This window comes from Pristiophorus japonicus, chromosome 1 (genome assembly GCF_044704955.1).
Source record: "Pristiophorus japonicus isolate sPriJap1 chromosome 1, sPriJap1.hap1, whole genome shotgun sequence".
NCBI lineage: Eukaryota > Metazoa > Chordata > Chondrichthyes > Pristiophoridae > Pristiophorus > Pristiophorus japonicus.
The window spans coordinates 262,396,921-262,421,276 of record NC_091977.1 but is presented as its reverse complement, the minus strand read 5'-3'; the positions used below and the strand labels follow the sequence as shown (position 1 = coordinate 262,421,276).

General features: G+C 44.3%; 1 protein-coding gene across 9 annotated transcripts in view; it reads right to left on the bottom strand.

Annotated features, from left to right (window-relative positions):
- Positions 1 to 24,356, bottom strand: part of LOC139270224 (receptor-type tyrosine-protein phosphatase delta-like) — a 2,930,110-nt gene that overhangs the window by 2,383,577 nt on the left and 522,177 nt on the right. For all 9 annotated transcript variants that reach the window (XM_070888421.1, XM_070888423.1, XM_070888432.1 and 6 more), the window contains one exon: positions 17,892 to 18,011. The gene's annotated coding sequence lies outside the window, so the exon portion shown is untranslated. The remainder of the gene's footprint in view (positions 1 to 17,891; positions 18,012 to 24,356) is intronic.

Sequence of the window (24,356 nt, the reverse complement as noted above, 5' to 3'; positions counted from 1 at the left end):
TTTGTAACTTGAAACATAAGCTGTGTTTAATGGCATATCTTGAAGCTAACATTAGTCTCCTCTGTATCATTGCAGGTCTAGAAGAATATTCTGCCAGTACTACATCCAAATCTGTTTTTGTTTTTCAAAACCTCTTGCATAATATACTTATAAACTGATAGCAGCTGGAAGAGGAACAGGAAATTCATGGATAAACTTGCCCCTGTTTGTTGATTTATTGGTGCCTGCTATGTTTACATAAGAACTTAAGAAGTAGGAACAGGAGTAGGCCAATACAGCCCTCGAGCCAGCTCCGCCATTCAATAAGATCATGGCTGATTTGATCATGGACTCAGATCCACTTCCCTGCCTGCTCCCCATAACCCCGTATCCCTTATTGTTTAAGAAACTGTCTATTTCTGTCTTAAGTTTATTCAACATCCCAGCTTCCACAGCTCTCTGAGGCAGCGAATTCCACAGATTTACAACCCTCTGAGAGAAGAAATTTCTCCTCATCTCTGTTTTAAATGGGCAGCCCCTTCTAAGATCATGCCCTCTAGTTCTAGTCTCCCCCATCAGTGGAAACATCCTCTCTGCATCCACCTCGTCAAGCCCCCTCATAATCTTATACGTTTCGATAAGATCACCTTTCATTCTTCTGAATACCAATGACTAGAGGCCCAACCTACTCAACCTTTCCTCATAAGTCAACCCCCTCATCCCCAGAATCAACCTAGTGAACCTTCTCTGAACTTCCTCCAAAGCAAGTATATCCTTTCGTAAATATGGAAAGCAAAATTGCATGCAGTATTCCAGGTGTGGCCTCACCAATACTTTATATAGCTGTAGCAAGACTTCCTTGTTTTTATACTCCATCCCCTTTGCAATAAAGGCCAAGATTCCATTGGTCTTCATGATCACCTGCTGTACCTACATACTTCTGTGTTTCATGTACATTTCCCCAAGGTCCTGTTGTACTGCAGCACTTTGCAATCTTTCTCCATTTAAATAATAACTTGCTCTTTGATTTTTTTCTGCCAAAGTGCATGACCTCACACTTTCCAACATTATACTCCATCTGCCAAATTTTTGCCTACTCACTTAGCCTGTCTATGTACTTTTGCAGATTTTTTGTGTCCTCCTCACACATTGCTTTTCCTCCCATCTTTGTATCGTCAGAAAACTTACACTCAGTCCCTTCTTCCAAGTCGTTAATATAGATTATAAATAGTTGGGGTCCCAGTACTGATCCCTGCTGCACCCCACTAGTTGCTGGTTGCCAACCAGAGAATGGACCATTTATCCCGACTCTCTGTTTTCTGTTAGTTAGCCAATCCTCTATCCATGCTAATATATTACCCCCAACCCCGTGAACTTTTAACTTTTGCAGTAACCTTTTATGTGGCACCTTGTCAAATGCCTTCTGGAAGTCCAAATACACCACATCCATTGGTTCCCCTATATCCACCCTGTTCTTTACATCCTCAAAGAACTCCAGCAAATTTGTCAAACATGACTTCCCCTTCATAAATCCATGCTGACTGCCTGACCAAATTTTGCTTTTCCAAATGTCCTGCTACTGCTTCTTTAATAATGAACTCCGACATTTTCCCAACCACAGATGTTAGGCTAATTGGTCTATAGTTTCCTCTTTTTGTCTGCCTCCTTTTTTAAATAAGTGCGTTACATTTGCAATTTTCCAATCTGCTGGGACCTCCCCAGAATCCAGGGAATGTTGTTAAATTACAACCAATGCATCCACAATCCCTGCCGCTACTTCTCGTAAGACTCTTGGGTGCAAGTCATCAGGAAGATGCCTATGCATGGATTTTTTTAATGAATGGTGACCGTTGCACACCAGCCACCATACGGGCTTGACAGAGCTAGGTCTTGGTCCAGTGGCAAGGATTAACCAAGATGACTGGAGACCAGCTCTGCTGCACGGACCTAGTGCGCACACATATCACAGTGTGGGCTGGCCCATGCTGCCCCTGGGCCCTCGCCTCTTACGATTCTGTAAACAGCCATTGTGATTTTATGTAATGTCTCATTTTCCCAGTATGAACACTAAATATAGGTAAAACATATTTATGGGCTAGAAATTCATATAGCCAAGAAATGGATAATGTTTAAACTAAAAATTGTTAAGTAGCACCTAGGCTGCACGCAAAATTCGTCCTCACTTCTCATTAAATTGATTGCGGTCACGATTCTAGTCTAAAAACCCAAACTCATTAGAGTTACATTAGCGTGATGGCCCCAACCTGCGAGGGACAATCAGCGGCAGGTCAGGACCATAAAAGGAGCGGTGAACGGCGGCCATGGGCAGCATGGCAGTGTACCACTGCAAGGTACAGCACGAGTGGGTGCAGGAAGGCGATGGCAGCGAAGAGGATTGTCATCAAGATCCAGGTCGATGATTGGAGATTGGGCAGGTACAGCAGGAGTGGCGAGGTCAGGGCGAAGGAGCAGCAAGAGTTCGTAGAGTGATGTGATCGGGGCCCAGGAGAGGCATGAGTTCGGGCCAGAAGAAGCGAGGGCCCAGGGCAACATGGGTCAGCCCACACTGCGATATGTGTGCGCACTAGGTCCGTGCAGCAGAGCAGGTCTCCAGTCGTCTTGGATAACCCTTGCCACTGGACCAAGACCTAGCTCTGTCAAGCCCGTGTGGTGGCTGGTGTGCAACAGCCATCCCACGTTAAAAAATCCACGCACAGGCATCTTCCACCCTTCACGATGTAGTTCGAGTCCTGGAATATTAGGTCCTTCACTGAAACACCTGTGAACTCGAGCTTTATTGGCATGGAAGCAAGTCATCCTCATTTCGAGTGATTGCCTATGATGATGATGGACCAATATTGGGTATAGTCTAAATTCGACATGATTGTCACAGGCATTTTCACTACTTGAAGGGGAGATCCATTGATGCTGCAGCACCTTATTCTCAGCATTGTTGGGTGTGCAGTTGCCTCAACAACCATAAGAAGAAGCTCAAGGAGAAGGAGCATGTATATACAAATGCTGATGGCAGATTGCCGCCCAAGGTAGAGAACTCACAGGTTTTCCGAGGAAGCTTTAGAGGCATTGGATTTAGCGGTGGAGAGAAGGCGAGCGGTCCTGTACCCGCCAACAGGCAGGAGGCCCTCGCCACAATCTGCCGCTCTATGTGGAGGGAGGAGGCATACCATGTCACGGGCAGCACTGTGCTCCCCACGACCCACACACTGTGCAGCAGGAAGTTCAACGAGCTCACACGGGTCGTCAGGGTGAGTGAGGCTTCAACAAATGCTACAGTCCACCATCTGCAACACAAGCTTCACACATTGCTCAATGTATCACACCCCAGCACTCACCCACCAACAATCTCTACCTAGCAACAGTCACACCCATATCTCACACCTTGCACACAATGACAGCTATTCAACTATGGCAGGCACAAGGGTCATTAGTTATTAGAATTCATGTAATATGTGTGATATCTTTATTGATACATTTATTAAGTGTGTTTGGAATATTTTGTGGTCTCTCTCATTTCCCCTTTGTGACCAGGAGTATGCTATGTTACGTCATGAGACAGGGATTGTATGATGGGGATGTGATGAACTACGAGGATCTGGGGTTTCATTTAGGTGAATCAGAATCTGATGAGCGGGACACGAACAGCCTATCCAGAAGGCCAATTGTCTCGCTGCTTCCGCCCTCTCTCCTGTTCCTCCTCCTCCTCATCCTCTTCCTCATCATCTTCATCCTCCTAAGGTAATCCCACAATTCTGTAGCCCCCATGACTGTGAGGAAGTATTGTGAGCAGAAGCTTTTAACAAATAATGAGTGACTTCTGCACTTGATTCAACATTCCCTGTCACTAAAAATATTTGAAATAACTAAAAAAAGCTGGTTCAGTTGCAAGAAGTAGCAAACAGGCACTGAAACTGTAGAATCATGTTAGTTGCAGCAGATTGGGGATGGTACCTTTAAATATCGCTGCTGCCGCCTGCTTCCTGCTGGCTGATGCCAGCTCTCCTTGTTATTGTTTCACACTGCCTTTAAGTTAAGTGGCTAAAACGAAGTTGGGAGATCAGAAGTCCAGTGAACATTGCACACTCACTGACGTCATGATCTCCATGATGGCGAGGCCCCTGGCGAGTGAGTTTACCGGCAGCGCTACCAGTAACACCGATATGCTGTGCGGCACTGGAACTGTCATTACAGCTGTCAGCTACATTTTAACGCCATCTTGTGGCACTAACATGTGGTGCAAAACCACACAAATCTTTCCCCCGATGTGTATTGAAATATTAATATTGGAGTCTGATTTGTATTAACTTAGAATAATAGCACATCCCGGAAAATTTCTCCTTCTGGGCCAACCAGTTTTGAAAAGTTGGAGCTCAATGTGGGATAGAAACTAATATTACAATTAAATAACCTTCTTAAATATTAACACTAGCTTTTTACTGTAATATTACACCAGAACTACAAAAATTAAGCACTTAAAATTAATACTTTACTGCTATTAGCTTTGCTCTTTTTTCTTAGTATTTTCTCTTCTTTCCTATTCTGTTTGTCTAGTTAGAGTTCATTTTAAACTTTGCTTTATTTTCTACCTCATATTGATTCTTGGCCATCTTGGAACACTAAAATTAGCTATTTTTTTTTAAAAGCTCATCTCATACCTTCTTTTTTCTAGTTTCCACTATCTACTTCAGAAGTGAGCAATTTTAAGAACAAAAAACTGAACTAAAAACAAGTTTAAAAGTCGATTTGCTTAAACCAGTTGATAATCCAAAATGTAAAGATTTACAGGTCAATTCCTTGACGTATGAGAACATGTTAAAGGCAGAAGTGGCTCTGCTGAATGAATGTGTGTTTGTAGGGACCAAACAGCAACTAGACTCACAAGGGGGGGAAAATTACAGGCGGAGGCTTCCTTCAGGTGAACGCCTCCGACCGGAATTTTATTTATGAAAATACTTTGTGGTCCCGGAGGGACATAGGATTACGGTCAGAGGCCCAGTTTTGCAATCCAGCATACGGGAACATGTCTTCCAGGTATTCGTATCCTGGGATCACGTGGGCCTGGACCACCAATGAACATTGATAATAATGTGAGTTCCATTTGTATGAGCTCCCATTACTATCAATGAGAGTACCCCCCAAAACAAGAAACACAACACAATAATTTTTTTAAAATCTCACATATTTAAAATTAATTGAAATTAAATGTAATTAAATGCTTTAGAAAAAAATATTTTTTTTTGAATTTTTTTTAGTGTTTAATAGGATTTTAAAAATTTACCTTAATGGACAGGGTTTTCAATATAAAAATTAGTGATTAAATTTAATTTTTCTGTTTTAAAACTCTTACCAGGCCTAAGAGTTTGAAGGACATTCGCTGGGTAAGAGTTGGGCAAATAGCCCAATCTCTGCCCTGCGGATGTCCTTCTCCTGGGGATGCATGTGATCTGTCAAAAGAAATGTTGACAGATCGCAAAAGTCGGTTCTCGGCACGCAATGCACATGCGCCAAGAACCAGCACTTGTGAGGCCTCTTCGGGTGCGGCGCTCATCGTATGCACCTGGCGAGGCCGCAATTTTCGTCCCAATATGTGTTTGTAGGGACCCAACAGCAACTAGACACTGGAAGGATTGTGTAGTTTACAAAAATATATTCTCAGCAAAACTGCTGTTTATCAATTGCTTTTCAACACAATTGCTTTCCACCACACAATGACACAAATTTAAAACTGTGGTTTTAAAATAAAATATGCTTGTGCAGCATTTACTTGAAATATGTTCACATACAATATCTCCCTTTCCTCATGCAAAAGCAATTAATTTTAGGTTGGAATAGTAGCTGGTATTGGTCAAATAATCTGAATTCTATTTATGTACATAATTCTTTGTCAAATTCAGTTAATATATAATTTACACTCTTGACAGATTCAGCAGAATTCTGACAAATGGTGCAGGTATAAGTGCTCTCAAGCTGCCATTATCAGCTTACTTCCACAAGCTATTCCAAAAGCCTTTAATGTACTTGACAAAATAGAGTTGATGATAAACATGTACTAATTAGGTGCATTTATCAGAATTGCAAGAAGTATTTCCAAAGTAGAGCATTGTGTCCCAAACCTATGTAGCGTACGAAGTTCAAATTATATATTTTGCAATTCTAATTTTACTTCAGAACTAGACATTACAGAAGGGGACAAAATCACATTGAAACATACAAGATTCTGAAGGGGATTGACAGGGTGGATGCTGAATGGTTGTTTCTCCTGGCTGGAGTGTCTAGAACTAGGGGTCACAGTCTCGTAATAAGGGGTAGGCCATTTAAAATTGAGATGAGGAGGAATTTCTTCACGCAGAGGGTTGTGAATCTTTGGAATTCTTTAATTCTTTGCCCCAGAGGGCTATGGATGCTGAGTCTCTGAATATATTCAGGACTGAGATAGATACATTTTTGGAGTCTAGGGAAATTGAGGGATGTAGAAATCAGGCAGGAAAGAGGAGTTAAGGTCGATGATCAGCCATGATCTTATTGAATGGCAGAGCAGGCTCGAGGGGCTGTATGGCCTACTGCTGCTCCTATTTCTTATGTTCTTATAAAACAAGATTAGAGAATAAAGCCTTGTTTTATTGTAATCACGGTTTGTGGAACTGAAAACAGAAAACATACAATCAATAGTGATTAAGCTTGTAGATTCTGGAGAATTGCGACACACTGCACTCCTGTGGCTTGAAAGGTGTTTCTGTACTTCTGCAACTTGACTTTACGCACAGTTTTGTACTAAACCTCTAAATCCCTAAAAGTCACATTGATGGCTCATAGATGGGTCCATTAGAATGAAACCAACATCGCCACTTGAGGTTTTTAAACTTAATTTTAAAGAAGTTCTTGTGTTTCATGTGGAAAGTTAATTCTTAACATTTGTGATCATGCTGCTGAGATACAGTTGATGATTAATTGTTCCCGAGTGCACAGCTCTGTGTGACAGTAGTGCATATTGGAAATTCAAGCACAGAGGTCAGTGCACCAGATTGACAGCAATGCTTGATTTTGCAGCAATTAATATGGTAAATTTGACTCCAAAACATAAAACCTATCCCGACCCTTGTTGTTCACAACTATTAAGCTTTACTTTTCCTCATTAAATCTTGATTAGAATGGATTGTTGGATTGGTTTAACTTTGCCAAAAGCTATTACTTATCCCCCACTATACCTAATCCAAATCCACCCCAAAGACTGCAGTTAAGTCCTGGTGTCATTCCAGTTGGCTTTGATGTCGAAAACACAAAAATCGAGGAAAGATCAATCTCACTTTATAAAATGAGCTCCAAGATTTGGGGGCGGTAATGGCAGTGGGACGGTAAAGTTTGCACCCGGGAGCAGTTTGCGCCTCAGTCAGCAAAATTGGGCAGCTGGGTCCTGAGTGTGGAGTGGAGCGTGAAGGGAGGCCGGCTGAGCATGCAAAATTCCTAAACTAAACAGCTGGCCTCAGAGCGCTCAAAGAGAGGCCATGGGTGAAAAACAAACACCAAAAACATTCGCAATAAATAACTCACGCCAATACAACATAAATTGCAAAAAAAAAAATAATCACATTTACCTGAGGTCGACATTACTTACCTCATTGCAGCCGCTACAGCTCAGACCGCCCGCTTTCACAGGCGATCCCAGCACGGCGCTCTATGGAGCACGACAGATCGGGTGAGAGAGAAAAATCAAGCCAGTGTCGCAACCAGCTGCATTGGGAATGTAAGCCATATGATTTTCTTGTACACAGGTACCACAGTCCTCTATTTGTCTTATGCTCCCTCATTTTCTGAGCGGCTTTTGCATATACATTCTTCAGCATTATATCCAAACAACCCAAAGTATAAACTCTGGGGCACTTTTGCTATTATTGAATATGCGGCACATATTTTTTTTCAAAAGAGACCCACGGGGGAATATATGGAGTATAATGATTGCCGGTGACCTTTTCATAAATGTGTTTCAAGCATTTCAAATACAGAAAACAAAATCTTAATGGAATTTGAACAGGGCGGGCCTCATTAATACACACATCTTCCTGGAATCAATATTACTCAGATGACTCAAATTAATTCCTATGAGATGTATTTGATGTGAAATTGTTTTCTTATATGAATTGCTTAGCTCGCACAGAAGTCAAGACCATTATGACATTTTGCTTGTTTTTTCTAAATTGAATTTTAACTAAAATCTGTTGCAAGGTGCATAACTGTGGTCAGTACAAACTGAGGAAGAGGAAATGGCAACTGAGTAACTGTGTACTCTTCCAGTGAGATCAAAGGGTCTTTCAACTCACTGGCAGTATTACATTGCCCTTATAGAATGCCAGCCAGTAACGAATCCCAATAATGCCAATCAACGGGTTGATATGTCAGAAAATGTGCCGCCAATTGACATTTGTAGGAAAATAGGACATTTTTTAAAATGTGTTTATTGGAACATTATTTTCTCAAACTATTTGGGGCGGCTAATGGGCAGCAAAAGCCGACCTTCGATGGTAAGCCGCATGTACGCCTGTGCAGAAATTCAGTCTGCTCTTTGGCAGAGGCGCCAAGAGCTAACGCTGCGCCGGCCAATGCCACCCGTGTGGTGATGTCATCCAATGTGCAACGCCTCCTTGGCGCCGCTCTCGCGATATTCAGTTTGAACATCGGTCTTCCCGGCAGGCGTTCTTCCAGGCTGGAAAAACCGGTGAGTAAACAGCGGAACTCAGGCGGAATCTGCCAGAGAGTAAGTTAAGCTTTTTTCTTTATTTATGTCTTGATTTTTTTCATTAGTTGTAACAGTGGGGAAGTTTGTTTGTTGGTTGGAGAAGTTTGAGTTTTTTCTTCTTTCTTCCCTTTTCCTCCTGTTTTCCAGCTAGCGTGGCAGCAGCCTCCCGATGAGAAATTCAGTCAGCTTCTGAGCTCCCGCCCAAGGATGAGTGAGCAGCGCCATGTTTTTAGCGCTGCTCTCTCATCTTCGGGCGTAAAAACTGAATTTGGCAGTTTGAGCCTGCATCTAATGCCTGGCGGTAAAATCAGCACTCAGGCAGTGACACCGCCTCAAAACGGCGGGCCTGAATTTCGACCTCTCTGTACTTAAAATATCTAAATGACATTTTGCTGGCTTTAAACTTTAATTTTCATAACATCAATAAGATAGAGAGTAACGTACATGCCACGTTTTCCTCGGCCTCCATTGTTTATTCTGATTGCTGCTGGTTTTCCAACCAGTTTTTATGTTCCGAATTATATTGCTGAGATTCACAGGAAATTTCAGTGGAAGTTGCTGTCGCAAGATCAGTGTAGAAATGGACATAATTTCAGCATTCGTACGAGCAAGGAATTTCCAGCCCATTTGCTTGGAAATTTATTGGAAACAATGAAGAATCATTTACTGTTGAAGTAAGCTATTCCTCCATCAGTGCTCAACTCTACCTGATTCAAAAATGTTAAATGTTTAATTGGGTATCTGCTGTCCCAATAAGTCTTTGATGTGTCAAAAGGGCCAAATTCACAAAGTTAAGGCATATAAGTACATCTTTATCAGAACATACCTATGGTAGTTTCATAAGAACATAAGAATTAGGAACAGGAGTAGGCCATCTAGCCCCTCGAGCCTGCTCCGCCATTCAACAAGATCATGGCTGATCTGGTCGTGGACTCAGCTCCACTTACCCGCCCGCTCCCCGTAACCCTTAATTCCCTTATTGGTTAAAAATCTATCTATCTGTGATTTGAATACATTCAATGAGCTAGCCTCAACTGCTTCCTTGGGCAGAGAATTCCACAGATTCACAACCTTCTGGGAGAAGAAATTCCTTCTCAACTCGGTTTTAAATTGGCTCCCCCGTATTTTGAGGCTGTGCCCCCTAGTTCTGGTCTCCCCGACCAGTGGAAACAACCTCTCTGCCTCTATCTTGTCGATCCCTTTCATTATTTTAAATGTTTCGATAAGATTACCCCTCATCCTTCTGAATTCCAATGAGTAAAGACCCAGTCTACTCAATCTATCATCATAAGGTAACCCCCTCATCTCCAGAATCAGCCGAGTGAATCGTCTCTGTACCCCCTCCAAAGCTAGTATATCCTTCCTTAAGTAAAGTGACCAAAACTGCACGCAGTACTCCAGGTGCGGCCTCACCAATGCCCTATACAGTTGCAGCGGGACCTCCCTGATTTTGTAATCCATCCCTCTCACAATGAAAGCCAACATTTCATTCGTCTTCCTGATTACCTGCTGCACCTGCAAACTAACTTTTTTTTGGGATTCATGCACAAGGAAGGTTTTATGTGGCGGTCGGAAGAGAGGGCTGTGGCTGGTGAGGTGACCAGGGTCAGGGACCTGCTCGATGGCGGAGGAGCGGGCTGGATGGCGCCAGACACGCTGGCGCGGCGCCTAAATTCTGCCAACGTCCGCCACGCGGCCGATGCCATCGAGTCGCTAAAAACAGCTCTGGGCCCTGACTCCGTTAGGTGCATCGAGGAGGCTCAAGCACGTGGGGAGATCCCGTCCGAACTGACCCCCGTCCGGACGGAATTCCTCATCGGCGCCAAACCCCGGAACCTCCCTCGGGGGCCGGCGCCTCACAACTTGAGCCGCCTCGGGGAAATCCCCTCCGTGCCTTTCAGTTCCGCGCGGAGGGGTTTCCTGTACGGGCTGCTCCTGCACACCCTCAACTTTGCCATCCTCGCCGGACACGCCATGGCGTACCATCTTGCCGTCCGGAGGAGGCGGGGGTCCCCGATGGAGGGCACTCTACGCAGGGGTCCTCCCACTATTCATCGGGGACTTGGCCTGGAGGGTGGTGCACGGAGCAGTGCCGTGCAACAAATTTTTAAGCCGGTTCACGGACTCTCAGGCCGCCTGCAATTTCTGCGGTCTGGAAGAGTCCGTGTTCCATGTTTTTATGGAATGCACAAGGTTGCAGCCCCTGTTTTATTATTTGAAGGGGCTGCTCCTGAAATTCTGGCTGCACTTCAGTCCCATTCTCCTGATCTTTGGGCACCCTGTGCGGAGGGGAGCGGGTAGGTCCGAAGGCCTCCTCGTAGGACTGCTCCTGGGCACGGCCAAGGGTGCCATCAGCCGGTCCAGGCAGCGGGCGGTCGAGGGGGTCGTTCAACCTGACTGCCTGCCTCTCTTCCGCTCTTACATCCGGTCCAGGGTGTCCTTGGAGATGGAGCATGCGGTACGCTCGCGGCCTTCCGCGAGAGGTGGGCACCGGAGGGACTGGAGTGCATCATCACGCCCGGCAACCAAATTTTAATTTGATTTTACGTTTTAAAGTTTAATTTGTTTTAATTGCCGGTGCTTTTAGTGTCCCCCTCCCCTTTTATAGGGGGCACTGGAAAAAATTTGATTTTAGCGCCCCAAAAAAAAACCCAAAAAAAAAGGAAAAAAAAAAAAGGGGCCTTGAAAATGTCTGCTGTGTCACCCAGGCTGGTGGCACGGTTTAATGTTTATGTTTATTTTCAGGTAAACTCAAAAGAGTTTCATGCACAAGGACCCCCAGGTCCCTCTGCACCGCAGCATGTTGTAATTTTTCCCCATTCAAATAATATTCCCTTTTACTGTTTTTTTTTCCAAGGTGGATGACCTCACATTTTCCGACATTGTATTCCATCTGCCAAACCTTAGCCCATTCGCTTAACCTATCTAAATCTCTTTGCAGCCTCTCTGTGTCCTCGACACAACCCGCTTTCCCATTAATCTTTGTGTCATCTGCAAATTTTGTTACACTACACTCTGTCCCCTCTTCCAGGTCATCTATGTATATTGTAAACAGTTGTGGTCCCAGCACCGATCCCTGTGGCACACCACTAACCACCTATTTCCAACCCGAAAAGGACCCATTTATCCCGACTCTCTGCTTTCTGTTAGCCAGCCAATTCTCGATCCATGCTAATACATTTCCTCTGACCTAATGTACCTTTATCTTCTTCAGTAAACTTTTGTGTGGCACCTTATCGAATGCCTTTTGGAAATCTAAATACACCACATCCATCGGTACACCTCTGTCCACCATGCTCGTTATATCCTCAAAGAATTCCAGTAAATTAGTTACACGTGATTTCCCCTTCATGAATCCATGTTGTGTCTGCTTGATTGCACTATTTCTATCTTGATGTCCTGCTATTTCTTCCTTAATGATAGCTTCAAGCATTTTCCCCACTACAGATGTTAAACTAACTGGCCTTTAGTTACCTGCCTTTTGTCTGTCCCCTTTTTTAAACAGAGGTGTTACATTAGCTGCTTTCCAATCCGCTGGAACCTCCCCAGAGTCCAGAGAATTTTGGTAGATTATAACGAATGCATCTGCTATAACTTCCGCCATCTCTTTTAATACCCTGGGATGCATTTCATCCGGACCAGGGGACTTGTCTACCTTGAGTCCCATTAGCCTGTCCAGCACTACCCCCCTAGTGATAGTGATTATCTCAAGGTCCTCCCTTCCCACATTCCCGTGACCTGCAATTTTTGGCATGGTTTTTGTGTCTTCCACTGTGAAGACCGAAGCAAAATAATTGTTTAAGGTCTCAGCCATTTCTACGTTTCCCATTATTAAATCCCCCTTCTCATCTTCTAAGGGACCAACATTTACTTTAGTCACTCTTTTCCGTTTTATATATCGGTAAAAGCTTTTACTATCTTTTTTTATGTTTTGCGCATTTACTTTCGTAATCTATCTTTCCTTTCTTTATTGCTTTCTTAGTCATTCTTTGCTGTCGTTTAAAATTTTCCCAACCTTCTAGTTTCCCACTAACCTTGGCCACCTTATATGCATTAGTTGTTAATTTGATACTCTTAGTTATCCACGGCTGGTTATCCCTTCTCTTACTGTCTTTTTTCACTAGAATATATTTTTGTTGAGCACTATGAAAGAGCTCTTCAAAAGTCCTCCACTGTTCCTCAATTGTGCCACCATTTAGCCTGTGTTTCCAGTCGACTTTAGCCAACTCTGCCCTCATCCCACTGTAGTCCCCTTTGTTTAAGCATAGTACGCTCATTTGAGACACTACTTCCTCACCTTCAATCTGTATTACAAATTCAACCATACTGTGATCACTCATTCCGAGAGGATCTTTTACTCGGAGATCGTTTATTATTCCTGTCTCATTACACAGGACCAGATCTAAGATAGCTTGCTCCCTTGTAGGTTCTGTAACATACTGTTCTAAGAAACAATCCCGTATGCATTCTATGAATTCCTCTTCAAGGCTACCCCGTGCGATTTGATTTGACCAATCGATATGTAGGTTAAAATCCCCCATGCTTACTGCCGTTCCTTTTTCACATGCCTCCATTATTCCCTTGATTATTGCCCGCCTCACCGTGAAGTTATTATTTGGGGGCCGATAAACTACGCCCACCTGTGACTTTTTCCCCTTACTATCTCTAATCGCCACCCACAATGATTCAACATTTTGTTCATTTGAGCCAATATCATCTCTCACAACTGCCCTGATATCATCCTTTATTAACAGAGCTATCCCACCTCCTTTCCCTTCTTGTCTATCTTTCCGAATTGTCAGATATCCTTGTATGTTTAATTCCCAGTCTTGGCACCCCTGCAACCACATTTCTGTAATGGCCACCAAATTATACCCATTTGTAATGATTTGTGCCGTCAACTCATTTACTTTATTTCGAATGCTGCTTGCGTTTAGGTTGAGTGTTTTAATACTAGTTTTTAAACCATGATTTTTAGTTTTGACCCCTCCTGCAGCCCCTTTATATTCATACATATTGTCCCTTCCTATCACTTTGTGGTTTACACTTACCCCAGTGCTACTCTGCTCTGTTGCCTCCTGCCTTTTGCATTCTTTCTTGGGGTCCTGTTCATCTGAGCTCTCACCCACTCTAACTAGCTCAGAGCCCTCTCCTGGGTTCCGAATACTCCTTGCATTGAGGCACCGAGCTTTCATGCTTGCCTTTTTATTACACTTTGACTCTTTAGAATTTTGCTGTGCAGTGGCCCTTTTTGTTTTTTGCCTTGGGTTTCTCTGCCCTCCACTTTTATTCATCTCCTATCTGTCTTTTGCTTTTGTCTCCATTTTGTTTCCCTCTGTCTCCCTGCATTGGTTCCCATCCCCCTGCCATGTTAGTTTAACTCCCCCACAACAGCACTAGCAAACACTCCCCCTAGGACATTGGTTCCGGTCCTGCCCAGGTGCAGACCGTCCGGTTTGTACTGGTCCCACCTCCCCCAGAACCGGTTCCAATGCCCCAGGAATTTGAATCCCTCCCTGCTGCATCACTGCTCAAGCCATGTATTCATCTGAGTTATCCTGCGATTCCTACTCTGACTCGCTCATGGCACTGGTAGCAATCCCGAGATTACTACTTTTGAGGTCCTATGTTTTAATTTAGCTCCTAGCTCCTTAAATTCGTCTCGTAGGACCTCATCCCTTTTTTTTAACCTATGTCGTTGGTACCAATGTGCACCACGACAACTGGCTGTTCACTCTCCCTTTTTAGAATGTCCTGCACCCGCTCCGAGACATCCTTGACCCTTGCACCAGGGAGGCAACATACCATCCTGGAGTCTCGGTTGCGGCCGCAGAAACACCTATCTATTCCCCTTACCATTGAATCCCCTATCACTATCGCTCTCCCACTCTTTTTCCTGCCCTCCTGTGCAGCAGAGCCAGCCACGGTGCCATGAACTTGGCTGCTGCTGTTCTCCCCTGATGAGTCATCCCCCTCAACAGTACTCAAAGCGGTGTATCTGTTTTGCAGGGGGATGACCGCAGAGGACCCCTGCACTACCTTCTTTGCACTGCTCTTCCTGCTGGTCTTCCATTCCCTATCTGGCTGTGGACCCTTCACCTGACGTAAGACCAACTCGCTACACGTGCTACCCACGTCATTCTCAGCATCATGGATGCTCCAGAGTAAATCAACCCTCAGCTCCAATTCCGCAACGCGGACCGTCAGGAGCTGGAGGCGGATACACTTCCCGCACTGGTAGTTGTCAGGGATACCGAAGTGTCCCTGAGTTCCCACATGGTACAGGAGGAGCATATCACGTGACCGAGCTCTCCTGCCATGACTTAACCCTTAGATACTCTTAAATTGGCAACAACAATGCTAAAGTTTACTCACTGTTATAAAAGAGAAAAAAGAAAAACTACTCACCAATCACCAGCCAATCACTTACCCCCTTGGCTGTGACATCACCTTTCTGTTTCTTTCTACTTCTTTTTTGCCTTCTCCCTGTAGCTGCACAAGCCACGCCTCACCAACGAACTCCCGACCTTTTATAGGCCTCACCAACGGACTCACGCTGCTCCCGACTCAATTCACTAAGAAGCTATTCTGAGCTTTGAAATACTTACTGAGAATGATTTTATTTTAATTAATCCAGACTTCAGAATCCTCTGGGCCTCCCCACTAATAAAAATGTCTTCTATGAGATCATGTCAGCTTAGTTGATGCTCATGGTAACGTGGGAGATATCAGTGAGCTGGAAAGAGTGAACTGCTATTTTAATTGAATTAAGGTGAAAGGTTTCAAGAAATAGGGTAATATTAGGGTAATAGGGTATTAATATGCAGATTCAGGGACTGGTAATAGTGAATAATTATGCCAGAACAGCCCACAATTTAGCTATGTTTGTTATCTACATTTGATGGCCAGTTATCATGACATCTCTATATTATGGGTTTCACATAATTGAGAGTGCTTCAGTCTAGTTTAAAAATATATTTTATATTGAATTAGGAGCTGGTTATTTGCACAAGGTATCTGGAGTGGAATCTCACTGGACTAGAATACAGGTCTGAGATAAGGTTATAATATCATAAGATTGAAACTGTGACCCACATTTCCATCTAGTGTGGTCTGTACTGGGAGTATATGCTCCTAAAATTACTCCTTACATGTTCCTTATACATGGCATAAAAATAACAACTTATATTTATATAACACCATTAACATAGTAAAACATCCCAAGGCGCTTCACAGTGGTGTAATCAGCCAAAAGCTAACATGTACTTCAAAACCCATGCAAGCTCCCGGGACCAGAGCCTTCAAATCCGATCCAAGCGTGTGCTTAGTTAGCTGATCTTAGATGGGGCATTACAATTGAACTTATGCTCCTGGACTAGGGGTGGAAATTAAGCAGCGTGGTGCTCTTGACAATTATGAGTTAACTCATGCTGGAAGTGTGCAAGCATGAATGTTGGGCTACAACAGCGCTGAACTTGGTTGCTATCTCCTCCACAATCAAAATAACAGTGTTAATACTCAGGGGTAACTTTAAACTAATCCGCTCATTGGAAACTGACGGGATCAGGTGGACAGTCAGTTTTACACCCCACACAATATTGACTTCAGTGGAGAGTACAATCGGACGGTGTGTAAAATCAGCATTGCACCTGATCCTGCAAGTTTCCCAACGGGCAGTTTGGAATAAAGTTTCCCCCACAGAGTCTAGGCTCACACGAGTGGCCACCTGGTCAAACTACATATAGAATTAAGCACACATGGATCCAGACCAGTCAAAGCCTGCATTAGAGGAGAGGGGAGAAAGAAGACATAATTCTTTGAAAGCCAATTAAAACAAATATAATTACTTTTTTAATGAGCGCCAAGTACCTATCAGAAATAGTTTAATTGTTGTGGGACTTCATATTCACAGCCGTTCAATGAAAAGGTAATATAACAGTAACAAATAAAACTGCTGTAGCCTCTGATGTTGAAATAGTTTTGAAAGTACTTCCTGGGTACACGCACAAATTTATTTTAAGATATTCAGTCATTTACATAGTTTAAACATAGCATCTGTACATTTTTCCAAGAGCGGTAAAGATCTAAAGCAAAATGATGCAACAAAAAAAACATATAGGTTGAACCTCTCTTTTCTGAAACCATCAGGACCTGGCCTGTTCTCGACAAGGGATTTTTCCGGACGAGGGGTGGTCATGTTAAATTGGATGGTACAGGTACTGAGCAAAGGGATATCGGGGCTGGCTAGCTTGGGGCTGAGAGTGCAGCAGGGAAATCATGGGGGGTGTGGAGGGTGGGGGGGGTGGGGCGGTGGATTGCGGGGTCAGGCCAGCGATTGCAGGAGTCGGCAGCGAGGAAGGATTTCAATTTGTTCAATTTGTTCATGTCAGAGTTCAGCGCATGCACCACCTAGTGGCCGGAAATGGTTCCGGACGAGGGCTGGTTCCGGATAAGGGATATCCTGATAAGGGAGGTTCAACCTACTGGGTGGTGATTTGCCATCTCCCCCTCCAGCCCATCCCCTCCACCCCACCCTGCCCCTCGCATCTCCTTTTCATCCACATACGTCTATTCATTAAGACATATCATGACCTATTCCTTGAAGTGGAAGTGTATTTTGGTATCGCTTCTTTTCATTTTAATAAAACAGTTCAGTTTGTGAACATGAGCATCTTGAAGAAGCACTCTCTCAGCAACAGTACTTGAGGAACTTCATTAAACTTTGTTGAATTGATAGTTGTTCGGGTAAAGTTGTTATATACATTAAAGAAAATAAAGGGCTTTTATGTGTGCGTAACGGAGGAGAAGGAAGAAGAAGTGCTGTGCAGGGCAATATTGTTTCTTATAAGTTGCAACTCAGGTTTCATAATTATAACTGGTACTATGCAGACACTCAAATTACAACAGTGAAAGAAATGGAGCAATAGTCCGCAGCACACTTTATAATGTAATCATCTTATGTCCATATAACTAAAAAAATTATGTCACAAAGTTAATTGAGGACAGACTTGCAAAGAGAGGAAATATTTGTTGTAGAAAATTGTCGGTGTTCTGAATTTCAATAATTCTCCTTGGAAGTTTTCAAAAAATAATTTGGCTTGCAAGGATTGTGGGTGCCAAAATCAAATTAGTGCTTAAAATAGCAAATATATTTCAGACCTACCAGAAGACGAGGCTTTTCATTGTTGGTCATGCAGGTGCCAATACGTTGTCGATAAATCATATACTACTTTTAATAATCTGCCTTCAGCTCGAGTTGGAGATCGGTTGTCTTTCTTTCCTCCTGCAAGTAAATAATGTATTGTATAAATACTCTTAAGATGATCACATCTAGTACAATGGATCACATATTTGCCTGTCACCTTTGGAGACATGTTGATATTCGGTCAAGTAAATGAGATGGAAGACACTTGGCTTATTGTGCACTAGACCAAAGTCTGGTCTACAAGGCTGACCGAAAAACTGCCTTTAATTCTTCACACACGTTGCATAAGATCACGTATGAAGACGACAACAAAAAATAACGGCAATTATTTTGATATCTGGATTCAAAGCACTTGGTCAAAACAAACCTGTGAATATCAATATTGCTGTTAATACTGCAGTGTTTAATGCTGCTAAGTATCACTTTGGAAATAAGTTTGTCATTATGTTAAAGGGGAAGATAGGTCAAGTGGGGAGTATTTTTTGTTCATATATAAACTCTGATTTTATAGGGTAAAGTAACAATCTCATCAGAATTTTATTTTGATGTTTTTGTAAAAACACCAACTTTCTTATCTGCATTTAAATCCTGAAGTTAGGTCTCCAACAGATAACATCCAGGAACTGCTCCATAGGAAACAGCAGGGGCCACAAGTTCAGGCCAAAGTCACCCAATCCTGGTCAAACAATGTTGGGCAATCCGCATCCCCTGTCTGCAGCATGGTTTCCTGGAATCCCATGGCTCTGGGCAGGTTTCAGTCTAGTCTGAACCCATGTTTCTCATGGAACTACTAAGGGACGCTCCCCTCGGTTGACGTTAGCAGACTGGTCTGGCCGGGACAGTTTGCATATGGGCAAGAACATTACTGCTTTCAACAAAAACATCCAACAGATGCCATTCATATACTCCAAGATGGGAGATAGTTTGAGCACAAAGTACTTCCCCTAGATTTGCCTCCTCCTGCAACAAGCAGTGTAGTATCCTCAAATAGATTTACTCTGGAGCATCCAGAATGACGTGAGTAGCATGTGTAGCGAGTTGGTCTTACCGCAGGTGAAGGGTCCACAGCCAGCTAGGGAATGTAAGACCAGCAGGAAGAGCAGTGCAAGGAAGGTAGTGCAGGGGTCCCCTGCGGTCATCCCCTTGCAAAACAGATACACCGCTTTGGGTACTGTTGAGGAGGATGACTCATCAGGGGAGGGCAGCAGCAGCCAAGTTCATGGCACCGTGGCTGGCTCTGCTGCACAGAAGGGTGGGAAAAAGAATGGGAGAGCTATAGTAATAGGGGACTCTATTGTAAGGGGAAAAGATAGGAATTTCTGCGGCTGCAACCGAGACTCCAAGATGGTATGTTGCCTCCCTGGTGCAAGGGTCAAGGATGTCTCGGAGCGGCTGCAGAGCATTCTGGAGAGGGACGGTGAACAGCCAGTTGTCGTGGTACATGTAAGTACCAACGATATACGTAAGAAGCGGGAAGAGGTTCTACAAGCTGAATTTAGGGAGCTAGGAGTTAAATTAAAAAGTAGGACCTCAAAGGTAGTAATCTCTGGATTGCTACCAGTGCCACGTGCTAATCAGAGTAGAGGGAGCAGGATAGTTAGAATAAATACGTGGCTTGAGCAGTGGTGCAAGAGGGAGGGATTGAAATTCCTGGGACATTGGAACCAGTTCTGGGGGAAGTGGGACCTGTACAAAAGGGACGGTCTGCACTTGGGCAGGACTGGAACTGATGTCCTCGGGGTAACATTTGCTAATGCAGTTCGGGAGTGTTTAAACTAATATGGCAGGGGGAGAGAACCTATGCAGCGAGATAGGGCGAAGTAATATGGAGTCAGAAACAGATGGTAGAAAGGTAAAAAGCAATAGTGGAAGGCCAAGTAAACAAAGGCAAGAAACAAAAAGGGCCACACTACATCATAATTCTAAAAGGACAAAGGGTGTTAAAAAAACAAGCTTGAAGGCTTTGTGTCTTAATGCAAGGAGCATCCGTAATAAGGTGGATGAATTAACTGTACAAATAGATGTTAACGGATATGATGTGATTGGGATTACGGAGACGTGGCTCCAGGATGATCAGGGCTGGGAACTCAACATCCATGGGTATTCAACATTCAGGAAGAATAGAGTAAAAGGAAAAGGAGGTGGGATAGCATTGCTGGTTAAAGAGGAGATTAATGCAATAGATAGGAAGGACATTAGCTTGGATGATGTGGAATCTATATGGGTAGAGCTGCAGAACACCAAAGGGCAAAAAACGTTAGTGGGAATTGTGTACAGACCTCCAAACATTATTCGTGATGTTGGGGAGGGCATCAAACAGGAAATTAGGGGTGCATGCAATAAAGGTGCAGCAGTCTGAGGATAAGGGGTAAGCCATTTAGGACCGAAATGAGGAGAAACTTCTTCACCCAGAGAGTGGTGAACCTGTGGAATTCTTTACCATTGAAAGTAGTTGAGACCAATTCACTAAATATATTCAAAAGGGAGTTAGATGAAGTCCTTACTACTCGGGGGATCAAGGGGTATGGCGAGAAAGCAGGAAGGGGGTACTGAAGTTTCATGTTCAGCCATGAACTCATTGAATGGTGGTGCAGGCTAGAAGGGCTGAATAGCCTGCTCCTGCACTTATTTTCTATGTTTCTATGTTATCATGGGTGACTTTAATATGCATATAGATTGGGCTAACCAAACTGGAAGCAATACGGTGGAGGAGGATTTCCTGGAGTGCATAAGGGATGGTTTTCTAGACCAATATGTCGAGGAACCAACGAGGGGCCAGGCCATCTTAGACTGGGTGTCGTGTAATGAGAGAGGATTAATTAGCAATCTCATTGCGCGAGGCCCCTTGTGGAAAAGTGACCATAATATGGTGGAATTCTACATTAGGATGGAGAATAAAACAGTTAATTCAGAGACCATGGTCCAGAACTTAAAGAAGGGTAACTTTGAAGATATGAGGTGTGAATTGGCTAGGATAGATTGGTGAATGATACTTAAGGGGTTGACAGTGGATGGGCAATGGCAGACATTTAGAGACCGCATGGATGAACTACAACAATTGTACATCCCTGTCTGGCGTAAAAATAAAAAAGGGAAGGTGGCTCAACTGGGCTATCAAGGGAAATCAGGGATAGTATTAAAGCCAAGGAAATGGCATACAAATTGGCCAGAAATAGCAGTGAACCTGGGGACTGGGAGAAATTTAGAACTCAGCAGAGGAGGACAAAGGTTTTGATTCGGGCAGGGAAAATAGAGTACGAGAGGAAGCTTGCAGGGAACATTAAGATGGACTGCAAAAGTTTCTATAGATATGTAAAGAGAAAAAGGTTAGTAAAGACAAACGTAGGTCCGCTGCAGTCAGAATCAGGGGAAGTCATAATGGGGAACAAAGAAATGGCAGACCAATTGAACAAGTACTTTGGTTCGGTATTCACTAAGGAGGACACAAACAACCTTCCGGATATAAAAGGGGTCAGAGAGTCTAGTAAGAAGGAGGAACTGAGGGAAATCCTTATTAGTCGGGAAATTGTGTTGGGGAAATTGATGGGATTGAAGGCCGATAAATCCCCAGGGCCTGATGGACTGCATCCCAGAGTACTTAAGGAGGTGGCCTTGGAAATAGCGGGTGCATTGACAGTCATTTTTCAACATTCCATAGACTCTGGATCAGTTCCTATGGAGTGGAGGGTAGCCAATGTAACTCCACTTTTTAAAAAAGGAGGGAGAGAGAAAACAGGGAAATATAGACCGGTCAGCCTGACATCGGTAGTGGGTAAAATGATGGAATCAATTATTAAGGATGTCATAGCAGCGCATTTGGAAAGAGGTGACATGATAGGTCCAAGTCAGCATGGATTTGTGAAAGGGAAATCATGCTTGACAAATCTTCTGGAATTTTTTGAGGATGTTTCCAGTAGAGTGGACAAGGGAGAACCAGTTGATGTGGTATTTTGGACTTTCAGAAGGCTTTCGACAAGGTCTCACACAAGAGATTAATGTGCAAAGTTAAAGCACATGGGATTGGGGGTAGTGTGCTGACATCGATTGAGAACTGGTTGTCAGACAGGAAGCAAAGAGTAGGAGTAAATGGGTACTTTTCAGAATGGCAGTGACTAGTGGGGTACCGCAAGGTTCTGTGCTGGGGCCCCAGCTGTTTACATTGTACATTAATGATTTCGATGAGGGGATTAAATGTAGTATCTCCAAATTTGCGGATGACACTAAGTTGAGTGGCAGTGTGGGCTGCGAGGAGGATGCTATGAGGCTGCAGAGTGACTTGGATAGGTTAGGTGAGTGGGCAAATGCATGGCAGATGAAGTATAATGTGGATAAATGTGAGGTTATCCACTTTGGTGGTAAAAACAGAGAGACAGACTATTATCTGAATGGTGACAGATTAGGAAAAAGGGAGGTGCAACGAGACCCGGGTTTCATGGTTTATCAGTCATTGAAGGTTGGCATGCAGGTACAGCAGGCGGTTAAGAAAGCAAATGGCATGTTGGCCTTCATAGCGAGGGGATTTGAGTACAGGGGCAGGGAGGCGTTTTTACAGTTGTACAGGGCCTTGATGAGGCCACACCTGGAGTATTGTGTACAGTTTTGGTCTCCTAACTTGAGGAAGGACATTCTTGCTATTGAAGGAGTGCAGCGAAGGTTCACCAGACTGATTCCCGGGATGGCGGGACTGACATATCAAGAAAGACTGGATCAACTGGGCTTGTATTCACTGGAGTTCAGAAGAATGAGAGGGGACCTCATAGAAACGTTTAAAATTCTGACGGGTTTGGACAGTTTAGATGCAGGAAGAATGTTCCCAATGTTGGGGAAGTCCAGAACCAGGGGTCACAGTCTAAGGATAAGGGGTAAGCCATTTAGGACCGAGATGAGGAGAAACTTCTTCACCCAAAGAGTGGTGAACCTGTGGAATTCTCTACCACAGAAAGTTGTTGAGGCCAATTTACTAAATATATTCAAAAAGGAGTTAGATGTAGTCCTTACTACTAGGGGGAGCAAGGGGTATGGCGAGAAAGCAGGAATGGGGTACTGAGGTTGCATGTTCAGTCATGAACTCATTGAATGGCGGTGCAGGCTCGAAGGACCGAATGGCCTACTCCTGCACCTATTTTCTATGTTTCTATGTTACTCTCTGCTAAATGCTCTGCTAAATGCTATAAATATCATAACCTATATTTATGTATATATATAGATTATATATATGCACATGCATATATAATAATGTGAGTATGGCATGAGATTGCTGTTAATAGTTGAAGTATATAAAATAAGTTGTTCAAACAGGCAGCACAGAAAATAAAGAAGGCACATTACACAGAAACTGCTATCGATATTCATAAAACCCCAGAAAGGAAAAAATTGGGATGCAACCTTCAGAAATGTAATCATCTAATTTCCTAACCCTTGTATACAATGTCATCACAAGATTGCTCTGTAATATTGCTCTGTGCCATATTAGCAAAGGAATCTGAGAAAATAACCCTTCAACAATTCTTACATTCAGCCCAGCATGTCGCCGACCCAACCTGGTTGGAGACACCAGCAACAGCGGGGATAAGAAGAGGAGCTAGCCACCACATGGAGCAGCGTGAGCCAACCCAAGAGGGGGACAAAATCAAAGTGCGAGATCACCAGGAAACCAGATAGCTGATTAGCTGCCTATTTTGGAGCGAGGTAGGGACCCAAGAACGAGGTCGGGAACCAGGAGCGAGGTCAGGGCCTGGGAGCGAGGTTGGAGCCCAGGGGCGAAGTCAGGACCCAGGAGCGAGGTCGGGCCCATGACTGAGGTTGGGAGGAGCGGGGCCCAGGAGAGACGCAGCGATGTCGGGACCCTGAAGCGAGGTCGAAACCCAGGGGTGAGGTCGATATCCAGGAGCGAGGTCGGAAGGAGCAGAGCCCGAGACAGGTGCAGCGAGGTCAGAGCCCAGGAGCGATGTCGGCTCCCAGGAGTGAGGTCAGGGCCCAGGAGCCGGGTCGGGGCCTAGGAGTGGGGTCGGGACCTCGGAGTGAGGTCGGGACCCAGGAGAGAGGTCGGGGCCCAGGAGCCAGGTCGGGGCCCAGGAGCCAGGTCGGGACCCAGGAGTGGGGTCGGGACCCAGGAGCGAGATCAAGGCCCAGGAGTGGGGTCGGGACCAAGGAGCGAAGTCAGGGCCCAGGAATGAGGTCAGGGCCCAGGAATGAGGTCGGGAACCAGGAGCGAGGTTGGGAGGAGCAGGGCCTGGTAGAGACTCAGCGAGGTTGGGATCCAGGAGCGAGGTCGAGTCCAGCAGCGAGATCAGGATCCAGCAGCGGGGTCGGGTCCCAGTGAAGGTGCAGCACGGGCCAACAATGAGCTCGGGAGGCCTACACTGCATCCTATGAAACCCAGGGAGAGAGGACTTGCGGGAAGGATGGAGTAGGACAGTAGGA